At 49.6% G+C, this 10,777-nt stretch overlaps 1 long non-coding RNA gene and 1 pseudogene across 2 annotated transcripts; both read right to left on the bottom strand.

Moving 5' to 3' along the window:
- Positions 1-213: 213 nt before the first annotated feature.
- On the bottom strand, positions 214-7,046 carry LOC308654916. The gene is made up of 3 exons (XR_014023344.1): positions 6,917-7,046; positions 1,605-1,772; positions 214-290 (listed from the first exon to the last, which is right to left on the bottom strand). It is a non-coding gene; the product is annotated as an uncharacterized lncRNA (long non-coding RNA).
- Positions 7,047-8,046: 1,000 nt separating this feature from the next.
- On the bottom strand, positions 8,047-9,336 carry LOC308654627 (sperm motility kinase 2B-like; annotated as a pseudogene). The gene has a single exon. The product of its transcript is annotated as a sperm motility kinase 2B-like (transcript).
- Between the last annotated feature and the right edge of the window lie 1,441 nt (positions 9,337-10,777).

Raw genomic sequence — 10,777 nt, 5'->3', positions numbered from 1 at the left:
CTTGTATGATCATAGCTTTATCGTGAGCATTGCGGGCCTTGAGGCGACAGAGAAACCACAAGCAGAGAACCATACCGAAGCAACACATTGCACCAAAAATGCCTACCCCCACCCACTCTTTAAAAAAGGAAAAGGCAGAGGATATCCAATCGGTGAATTGACCCAAAGTTACGGGATCGACGTGGGTACTGTTCAAGACAGCTATCTGGGTTAGTTGAGACTGGATCATGTCTTCCGCTGCCATGGACCAATTTCCGGCCAAGTATTCGCCAATGATACGGGAGGCATTCCTGGAATCATTAAATCTGACAGAGGTTATACATAAATGTGCACGTTGGTCAACACAGCCCAAAAGCACCAAATCAGCCAATTCTTCTACCTGAGCTTGGAGTAAATCTATTCTTTGGTTGGCAGCTAAAATCCCTGACAAAATATGTTGATTAATTGTATTCTGGGATTCAAGTATGGTGGAAGTTTGTTGAACAACTTGATTAATGGTGGCAGCAGTCTGCACTTGACTGGCCATGGCCACTCCGGCCGTGACCGCTGCAGCAGCAGATACCGCCACGGCTGTCACTATAGCAGCTGTGATTCCAAAATCCCTGCGGACTCTAAGTAGCTCAACAATGGGGAATTTGTCAGGGTCCGCAGTGACTGGGATTGGGACAAAAGTTGGAATTTTCATAACCACCGCTACAGTCCAAGAACCATCCCAACACTCAGATAAGAGACAGGTAACATTAGAACAATCCAGCACCCCTGACGAGGTGTCATTAGCCAAAAGGAGTAAGAACGGGGATTGGACACAGACCATTGCAGGGGGCAATGCGGCATTATATAACAGAGAGTTGAACGAAACAGATGTGAGTCTTTTACCTCGTTCACTCTCCCTAACAGTGCCAGAAACATTAGCCAGCCAACTTTTGGCTCCCAGCAATTGAGCCAGTGCAGAAATATCAGCTGAAGCCCCCTTTTCATTGGAGATCAGCCATTGAAACCAGGACCAACCCACTCCTGTAGAGGAGTTGACACTGTTGTTAAAGTTATAAACAGACCTCTTAAGAGAGGGGGAAAGGGAGAAACCTTTAGCAACTTGACGTTGCTCCCAAGAATGATCCTGACAAGGCGTAAATGTTGGGGGGAAACCAAGATTAGGGGTACAGTAAGGAGAGGCCTTAAAATGGGTGGCATTATAAAGACTATTAGAAGAAGGAGGCACTGGGATTAGTACCTCGGAGATAATAGCCAAGGTAGTTATGTTTAAAGCAGAGCTATTTGCGGGGGTTCCTGAGCCTGTTTGTTCCCTTGAGACTACTTGGCTCAGCACAGCACTGAGAATGCTCCCTGAAACCTGACTGGACCGCAATGGGTCCTCCCAGTTAGTCAAATTCTTGGTCTTAAGACTAATACAATGAGTGTTCCCAAGGCTGAAACAAAAAACTCCTGTGAGATTAACTTGAGATTGATTAAAAATGCTATCCACGTCCCCTCTAGGAGAGGCACAGGGAGCAGACATCTCACATGAGGTAGAGAAAAGAGTGGGGAGGACACTAGAATTACCATGAACCGGCATTGGCATTGGCCAAGCCCGTGCCACTGCCCACCACTGCATTGGTGTCATCTGTGTCATCGGCATCAGCACCAGAGCCAGAGCACTTAGCAGAATGAAGATCCTCATCACGGGATTGCTGTGGTATTTCCTGTTGCTGGTTAGCCGACGTCAAGACTCTTCTTGTCAGGCGTTCAGGGACCCACAACGGTTCCGTGCGATCCTGGGGAAAAACACATACAGATCCTCGTGCCCATGTCAGCACGGGGTCGGGGCCGTTCCATTGGCCCGTAAGAACATCTTTCCACTTAACATAGCCAATCACAGAGGGCTGAGGGGACACATGTCTATCGGCCGCAGAGCGATCATGAATATCCAAATTCAAAAAATTAATGGTAAAGAGAGCTAAGGACAGGCGTTCTTTAGGAGTATGTTCAGCACCTATTCCCCCCTTTTGTTTATGTAAAGTTTCCTTTAAGGTGCGATGAGCACGCTCAACAATGCCTTGCCCTTGAGGATTGTAAGGCAAACCATGAGTAAGTTGCACTCCCATAGTAGAACAAAAAGATGTAAATTGTCTTCCAGTATAAGCAGGTCCATTATCAGTCTTAAGGGACGTAGGTGCACCCCACGCCGCCCAGGCCTCCAGGCAATGAGTAATGACATTACGTGCCTTTTCTCCCGATAAAGCAGAAGCATGAATAATTCCAGAGTACGTATCAACAGAAACATGGACATACTTGAGGCTACCAAAGTCAGGTATGTGTGTCACATCCATTTGCCAGACAACCAATGGCTTCAATCCCCGTGGGTTCACTCCATAAGTAGGGGGATGAAGAAATGTGACACAATGGGGACAGTGTAATACTATCTGCCGAGCATCTGCTCTTGAAATAGAAAAACGCCTGCGCAGTGTTAAAGCATTAACATGAAAATTTTGGTGAAACAATTTAGCCTCCTCTAAGGAGGAAGCCAAACAGATCAACTGACCTCTAGTGGCTGAGTCCGCACAGGCATTACCCTGCGATAACGGACCAGGAAGAGAGGTGTGAGCCCGGATGTGCACTGGATAAAAAGGAGCAGTGCGGCCACGGATAAGCTGTTGAAGCTGATTAAAGTAAGCAGATACATTACGGGCATCACTAATAGCTCCCACAGCCTCCAGGATTTGTAGTGCTTGCACCACATAGATGGAGTCCGAAATGAGATTAAAAGGAAAAGAACACTGTTTAAAAACCTCAATAACAATTTGTAGTTCTACCCATTGTGGATTTCCAGGAGCAAATTGATGCTGGACAGGGGGAGAATCATTAATTACATAAGCTCCCATTCCAGACTTGGAACCATCAGTAAAAATGTTAACAGCCCCCGGAATGGGACTGGATGAAGTTACTTTAGGGAAAATGATAGGATGTTCTTTAACAAAATGGAGTAACGGATGAGAAGGGTAATGATTATCAATATCCCCTTGAAACGAGCAACATAGAATAGCCCAGTTATCTAGAGTAGCACACAAGACACTAAGTTGAGCTTTAGTGTAGGGTATAATAAGAGAAGAAGGTGATTGTCCGAAAAATTGAATGCTTTGTTGAATCCCTTTAAGTGCTAATGCTGCAACAGCATCAGGATAATATTCTAAGGATTTTCCTGGGGATACATGTGGGTGAATCCATAGCAAAGGTCCATCTTGCCACAGTACTCCAGTAGGCTGCCGCATAGTGGCAAGCACACATAACTGGAAAGGTTTATCACTCTGGAGCCTGCATAAAGTAGCATGTTGTATAGCTTCTTCTACTGTCATAAGGGCCGCTCTAGCCTCTTTGGTGAGGCTACGAGGGGAAGTAAGATCTGGATCACCCCTAAGAGTAGCATACAAAGGCTGTAGCATAACATTAGAAATATGTAAATATCCTCGTATCCAATTAATATCTCCCAGCAGTTTTTGAAAATCATTTAGAGTTTGGAGATCCTGAGCTCGTATGGTGATTTTCTGTGGTCGTAATTTGTCACACCCAATTGTTGCTCCCAAATACTTAATAGAATCCCCTGTTTGAATCTTTTCAGGTGCGATATGCAGTCCATATTGAGCTAACAACTTCACTAGGTCTTTATAGGCCTCATGAACTGTCTGCTCTGATTTAGCAGCCAATAATACATCATCCATATAATGAATGATCTTGATGGAGGAATACTTTTGTCTGAGAGGTGCGAGTGTCTTCCCCACATACATCTGACACATCGTGGGACTATTAGCCATTCCCTGCGGCAACACTACCCACTCAAACCTTTGATCTGGTTCCTCGTGGTTACACGAGGGAAGGGTGAAGGCAAAACGCTGCGAGTCTTTAGGATGCAAAGGAATAGAAAAGAAACAGTCTTTAATGTCAATAACAATAATGTGCCAACCCTGAGGAACCGAGGAGAGCAGAGGCAGCCCTCTTTGAATGGGCCCCATAAGTTGCATTTGAGCATTAACTGCTCGTAGATCATGCAGTAGGCGCCACTTCCCTGATTTTTTCTTAATGACAAATATGGGAGTATTCCATGGAGAAGTAGAAGGCTGGATGTGACCCAAGTCAAGTTGTTCTTTAACTAGAGCATGAGCTGCTGCCAATTTAACCGAGGGAAGAGGCCACTGAGGCACCCAAACAGGCTCCTCGGTGAGCCATGTTATGGGTATTTGAGCCCCAGCGGCCCCTAGGAAAAACCCAGACCAAATCTGTCAAGCTTTTGATGACCTTGTACAGGATGCTTACGTCCCTGTAAATGTTTTCCTAGTCCTAGACCTGGCCTATACCCCATATTTTGCATAATCCGTTGAGACACTGGGGAATAGTCATTACTAAGAGTGAACCCCATGTCTTTCATCAGATCACGGCCCCATAGAGAGATAGGTAAATCAAGTACATAAGGCTGAAAGGTACCATTATGTCCTTCTGGATCCTTCCAGACTAGATGTCTACAGCTGATCTGAGGGGCCTGGGCATATCCAAGTCCTCTCAAGGATTGATCAGAAGTCTGCACTGGCCATCCCTTAGACCAGTCCCTAAGTGCTATAATACTACGGTCTGCTCCGGTATCCAGTAATCCCACAATAGATTTACCTTCTATGCTTAATTCCAAAGTGGGGCGATTGCTCATATCTAGTGACAAATAGGCACAATTCCCTCCGGTGGTACCAATCTCATTCCCTGTCCGTGACCTTGAATCAGCAGGGAAGTGATTATGTAAGCTAGGCAAAATTAGCAATTGAGCAATCCGATCCCCTGGGGAGATGGACACAATGCCCCTTGGAGCTTCCACCATAACCTTTATTATCCCTACAGTATCAGGACTTATGACTCCGGGGAAAACATGAAGACCTTGTAAAATAGAGGATGCATGTCCAATTAGCAAACCTACAGCGCCAGGTGGTAGAGGCCCTGTAAACTCAGTTTCCACCAATTGGACTCCCATCTTAGGTGTTAATACGAGTCTGGAGGTGGAACAGAGGTCCAATCCCGCAGCACCTGTAGTGGCTCTCCGCGTTTCATGGGATGGCGTAGAGATGGCCATGTCTCGGGTTCGGGTGTGACATTCTCCACTGCCCCATATATTTGTGGGCCCTGGGGTCGAGGGCCCCGTCGGCCGTTTTTTGGCCCAGCTGAAATAGGCTGTCCATGGATGTCCCTCACTGATCTACACTCTCTTGCCCAATGCTTCCCCTTTTTGCATCTTGGACACAACCCCGGTAGACGAAGGCCATTGGAAAGGCCACCGTGAGAAGGTCCAGTAAAATTGTCTTTTTTGGAATTGTCTTTTTTGGGACATTCACGTCTAACATGACCGGGTTGACCACAATGGAAGCATGTTCCGGCGGCAGGACCGCCCCCTTTTGCAATCCGAAGGACAGCAGCTGCAAGACCTGCATTAGTTAAAGGTCCTCCAATCTCTCTACACACCTTCATCCATGCTTCTATGCCTTTGTTCTTATAAGGAGCGATTGCTGCTTTACATTCCTTGGTGCATTGCTCAAAGACCAATTGCTTGACAAGGGGCATGGCTCTATCAGGATCCCCAAAAATCTTTCCAGCGGCGTCCACCATCCTTGCTACAAAGTCTGAAAAGGGTTCTGTAGGGCCTTGTATAATCTTAGTCAAATTACCAGATACCTCTCCTCTATTTGGAAGTGACTTCCATGCCCGAATGCAAATGTTATTAATTTGATCATATACCTCAAGAGGGAATCCCGTCTGTTAATTAGCAAATCTACCTTGCCCCAAAAGCATGTCCTTATCCCAATGAGGGTGTCCCGCCGCATGGTTTTGGGCGGCCTGCTCTATTGCGCCCTCTAGCACAAATGCTCTCCAGTCCAAATATTTACCTGGGGAAACACAAGCCCGAACAAGGCTAGCCCAATCAGAGGGAGTCATACAGTATCTAGACAGACTCTCCACCTGAGTTAGTGTGAAGGCGGCATCCACCCCATAAGTGCGCACAGACTCCGCCAGAGTCTTCACAATTTTGAAATCTAAAGGCTCATGGAATCTTCCCCTATTATCATCCTGAAAAACTGGATAAGCAAGACCCATCTCAGCGTTAACAGCCCTCCATGTTTGAGCATGGAAAGCTCTCCCCGAAACACCCCCGCCATACGGCGGTGGATCCGGAGGATCACATTTCTTGAGCTCCTGTTTATTTTTGTTCCCTTCTCCTATAGCTAGACTCCCTAGCTGGCGAGACAGCCTCCCAAGCTCCTCCTCCTCATCCTCCTCTTCCTCTGACCCACTTTCACATGGGGGTGTGCGCAGCGCACTGAGATCTGGATACAATCGTCTCTTCCCCTGTTTCACGCTCCGCACACTTCCATCCTCCCGAGATACCTCACTTCCTGCCGTCTCCGATTTCTCCTCATGTAATTGTTCTAGAACTTCCTGTCCTTTAGTAAGTGCTTCCTGACATCTGCCATCTGTGAGGCAACTACGGACCATTTTCCAAAGGGGTATCACCCCGCCCTCTAATATGCCCTGCTCAGAAGCAAAGTCAAGATCTTTGCCTAATTTATCCCAACTAGGTATAGTAAGACTGCCCGAAAATGCAAACCATGGTGCAGCAATATCCATCTTCTGTAAAAATCTTTGTAAAGTACTATGTTTCACTTCCAGGCCCTTGGAACGTAACAGGCCGTCTAGGGCCAGAAGAAGCGGACTTGAAGATGCGGCACCCATGACAGCAACAAAAGAAACACAGAAAACAAAAGTGAAAGTACACAGTGCAGCTGCAATAAAATATAAAGCTCTCTCTTTCTTTGTAGAGGAGCTGACCCCGCTTTGATCGCGGATCCCACTTACTGGGACTATCCCCGCTTTGGTCGCGGATCCCACTTACCTGGGACTAACCGGTGCACCACCCCTGACGGCTGAAAGTTCTGGTTCCCGGGTTTCGGCACCACTTGTCGCGACCCCTTGCCCGCAAGGAAGACGCAACAACAGGAATCTTCTTTCAGCCGTTTATTCAGGCCCCTGATGTTTTTTCTTCTCCCTCTCGGACGCCCCTCCCAGCCTTAATAAAGCATCCCAAGCCCCAATGCGAAGCTGCTACGTGGAGCTTTCTCATAGGGTGTTAAAAAATCACGTGCCAACTCTCCCAAATAAGGAGTTGTTTGTCACAGACCACAGCGGAGCCAGCGCCATCTTGTAATGGTGACCACAGTCCGAAGAAACGGCTCACCACACCCAGCCACTGCTGCCATTCCCAGCCACTGCTGCAGGCAGGCCCACCTCTGGCTTCCCTGCCCATGGATTATGGAAGTGATGCCACACGACACTTTGGAGTCCTCTTAACACCTGCCAACCACCCTTCAGAGAGGGCCTGAAGAGCAGGAAAGGGATTCTTTGTGGCCAAAGCAATCTGCTAAAACAGAATCGAGTCTACAGTGGCTCAAGGAGAGAATCTCTGTCTACACGAGGTCAAGGCACGTGAGTCCCCATCTACACTGACAGGTCCCTGAGCCTCTACCACACTGAATGGCAGAGGGAGGCCCAGTGGTCCAGGCCGTGGATGGGAGGCTGCTGGGCTCCTGCTTTTGCTTTGAGGGCTCTCTCTGGTTTTGGTTTTTCCTTTTCAAATTTTCTCCTCTATTTTTAAACGTGCCATCTTAAAGCAAAAAAAAAAAAAAAAAAAGCCTTTGGAACATCAATTTTATTATATAATGTGTGAGAAACAGAAATTGATGAGGAACCATCGCTGGTTTCCCAGAAGCCCAGGAGGAAGGCTGGGGCAGAGCAGGGCAGGGGAAGTGTCCCAGGGAAGAGTCTCTAGTGTCTGTGGCAGGTGGGGGCAGAGAGTGGTGGTGGAGGCCGACGGGCTCTTGGTTGGAGTCCGCGTGGGGAAGCCCAGGCCAGTGGGCGTCCCTCAGTGCTGCAGCTATTTCGGTGCCCTTCCTGACGGGTGCCGACTCTGAGGTCAGGCTGCTCGGAGATCGGGGTCTTCTAGCTGTCCCTTGGTCGTGTGCCTCCTCAGGGCGCGTCCACTGGGGCCACTCTGTTTTGGGACCTAGGGCTCCCGTGGCCTCCCTGCACCGGTGCCGCTCTGGAGCTGGGTCCACGGAAGCAGGGCAAGCAGCAGCAGAGTTGCCGGAGGCTGTCAGCGGATTGGCCTGAGGACCCCTGGGAGGAGCTGGGGCCTTCTGCCACACACCCGCAGAGGACCCTCCATGGGCGGGGCCTGGGGTCTTGGGGCCCACGGGGCACAGGGTCACCCCGGGAGGCTGGGCTGGGAGGGGCTGTGCCCACGTGGAAGAAGCGCAGAGGGATGGCGGGCACACTGGCACTGACCGCGCCCCTGTGCCCTGCCTGCCTGGCCTCCTCTGGCGGCTGGTGCTCCCAGGGCACTGGATGGGCAGGCTCGCTAGCGCACCACCTGCTGGGGCGCAGGCCGGGGGCATCCCTGGGGCCTGGGCGAGGCCTCACCACCCTTCTGCGCACAGGCCTCGCCTGGAGCGCCCACCCCGCCATCGCCTGGGTTCTCTGGTGCTGGAGGATAAGATAGGTGGCCATGGCCTCGTCGTATTTTCGCTGGTCCAGGGACACCCAGGCGTGGTAGGGGTCGTAACCCATGTCGAACATGATGGTCATGATGGCAGGGTCTGGGTGTCTGGGGTGTGGGTCTCTGCGAGGACTCGGCAAGGGTTCCCTGCCCTGGCTCAGCCATGGATACTCCATTACCTGCTCCAGGGTGGCCCTCTGCCTGGGGTCCAGCCTCAGCATCTGCTGGATGAGGCTGCAGGCGTCCTGGGAAAGGTACCTGGGAAGGTAGTATCTGGCCTCCATGAGGACGTCCTGCAGGCGCTTGGCAGCCCTGGCCTTAAGTGGGCGTCTCCTAGTGAGCATGAGAAACAGGGTGACCCCTAGGCTCCAGACGTCCGCAGGGGGACCCTCCTATTCTTGATGCTGCACGATTTCAGGGGCACGGTATGGGACAGTGCCCCAGAAGCCATTGAGCTTCTGCCCAGGCGTGAAGGTGGCTCCCAGGCCGAAGTCGATGAGCTTGAGGCTGCGGGCCCTGATGTCCACCACCACGTTGTCGGGCTTCAGGTCCAGGTGCACGATGCCCCTGTCGTGGCAGTGGCGCACGGCGCGCACGATCTGCCTGAACACCGGGCAGGCCTGATCCTCCTGCAGGCCACCGACTTCCAGGATGTAGCGCCACAGGTCTCCCCCATCTGCGTGCTCCATGACCATGTAGACGGTGCTCGGGCTCTCCATGACCTGGAAGAGCTGGATCACGTTGAGGTGATCCAGGGCCATCAACCTCTCTGGTTCGGAGAGGACGGGCACTTTCCTCTGTGTCTTGTACACCACTTTCACTGCCACCTCTGCCCCGGTGAGGAGATGGCGGGCCAGTAACACACGGCTGAAGCCCCCCTCCCCAAGCTCCCTCACCACCTGGTAATGGTCAGTGAGGGCCGACTCGTAGCAGGAGCTGGGCTCCTGTGACCCTACACTATTCTCACTACTCTGACTCTGCATCCTAAAGCTGGAACACCAACTAAGGACACTAGCTAAAAAAAAAAAATCCAAAAGAACAAAATCAACAACCAAAAGAAGACAAAACAAACAAATGCCCCCCCCAAAAAAAAATCAAAAAACAAAAAACAGCAAAACACCGCAACCACCAGCCACCAACCACCAAACGCACTAACTATCTGGGAGTCCGACAGGTCACCACCAAGAGCTTCCTGTACTTATGGACGAAAAACCCAGCTGCAGGCCCCCTCTTATATGGCCAGTGTTTGAGAGCACATGACAGTGGCTCCTTGTGAGGTCAGAGCAACAGATGGCCCCCAGTGGTCATCTCACTCTGGGGCCTCCAGAACCTTTTCAACTTTTATAATAAGAATAAGAAAGGTTTTGGTGTGAGTATACTATGTATACAGCCAGAGATATGAAAAATTGAGCTCTATATATGTAATAAGAGTTGTAATGCATTCCGCTGTTATATATAAATTTAAAAAAAAAGAATAAGAAAGGACCCCTGAAGATTTTTGATTCAGGGGGTTATGGAAAATGATAGTTATACGCATAGACATTAAAACTTGTGGGATATTTCAATGATCTTTTCATTTGGACTCTGATGAAAACCCATTATAACTTTGGGCTTTTAAAGGCCTCATCCGATCTACACTGCAACCATTCAATTCCTATTTCTTCCAACTCAGAATGACTGGTGTCAAAGGGATAGTAGCGCTTCACACACGTTGATGCTAAAACAAAAGGCTCTGTCCCCTAAGACCCTTCAGGGCTTGGTGTGAACACCTAAGGGGCTCAGAGGGAGGAATTATTGTTTATCGTCCTTTCCCCTCAAGGTTCTCAGCAGATTTCACTACAGAAACCCTGCATCACCAAAGGCAGTGGATTGATATGTTCAACAAGAGAAAGGATAAAATATGGAAGCCCAGAATCCTAGAATCAGCAAATGTGTCCATCCCGTATTGGGAAGAAATGGAGGCCTTCCCAGACACCCAGGTCCCTTCCTGCCACTGTAACGAGGTCCCTTAGACTGTGTCATTTATTATCCATAGAAATCGACTTCCCACAGTTCTGGAGACTGGCAAGTGCAAGGTCAAAGCGCCTTGTTGCTGTATGCTCACTTGATGGGAGAAGCAGAAGGTTTGGACTCACTCTCTCAAGCCCTGCTTCCTGTTTGTTTTGTGATGTGTTGGCCAGTTGGCCATTGAAGTCAGGGCCC

The sequence above is a fragment of the Spermophilus citellus genome (genome assembly GCF_964194105.1).
Source record: "Spermophilus citellus genome assembly, chromosome: 8".
In the NCBI taxonomy this organism is placed as follows: domain Eukaryota; kingdom Metazoa; phylum Chordata; class Mammalia; order Rodentia; family Sciuridae; genus Spermophilus; species Spermophilus citellus.
This window is presented reverse-complemented; position numbering and strand designations above follow the sequence as displayed.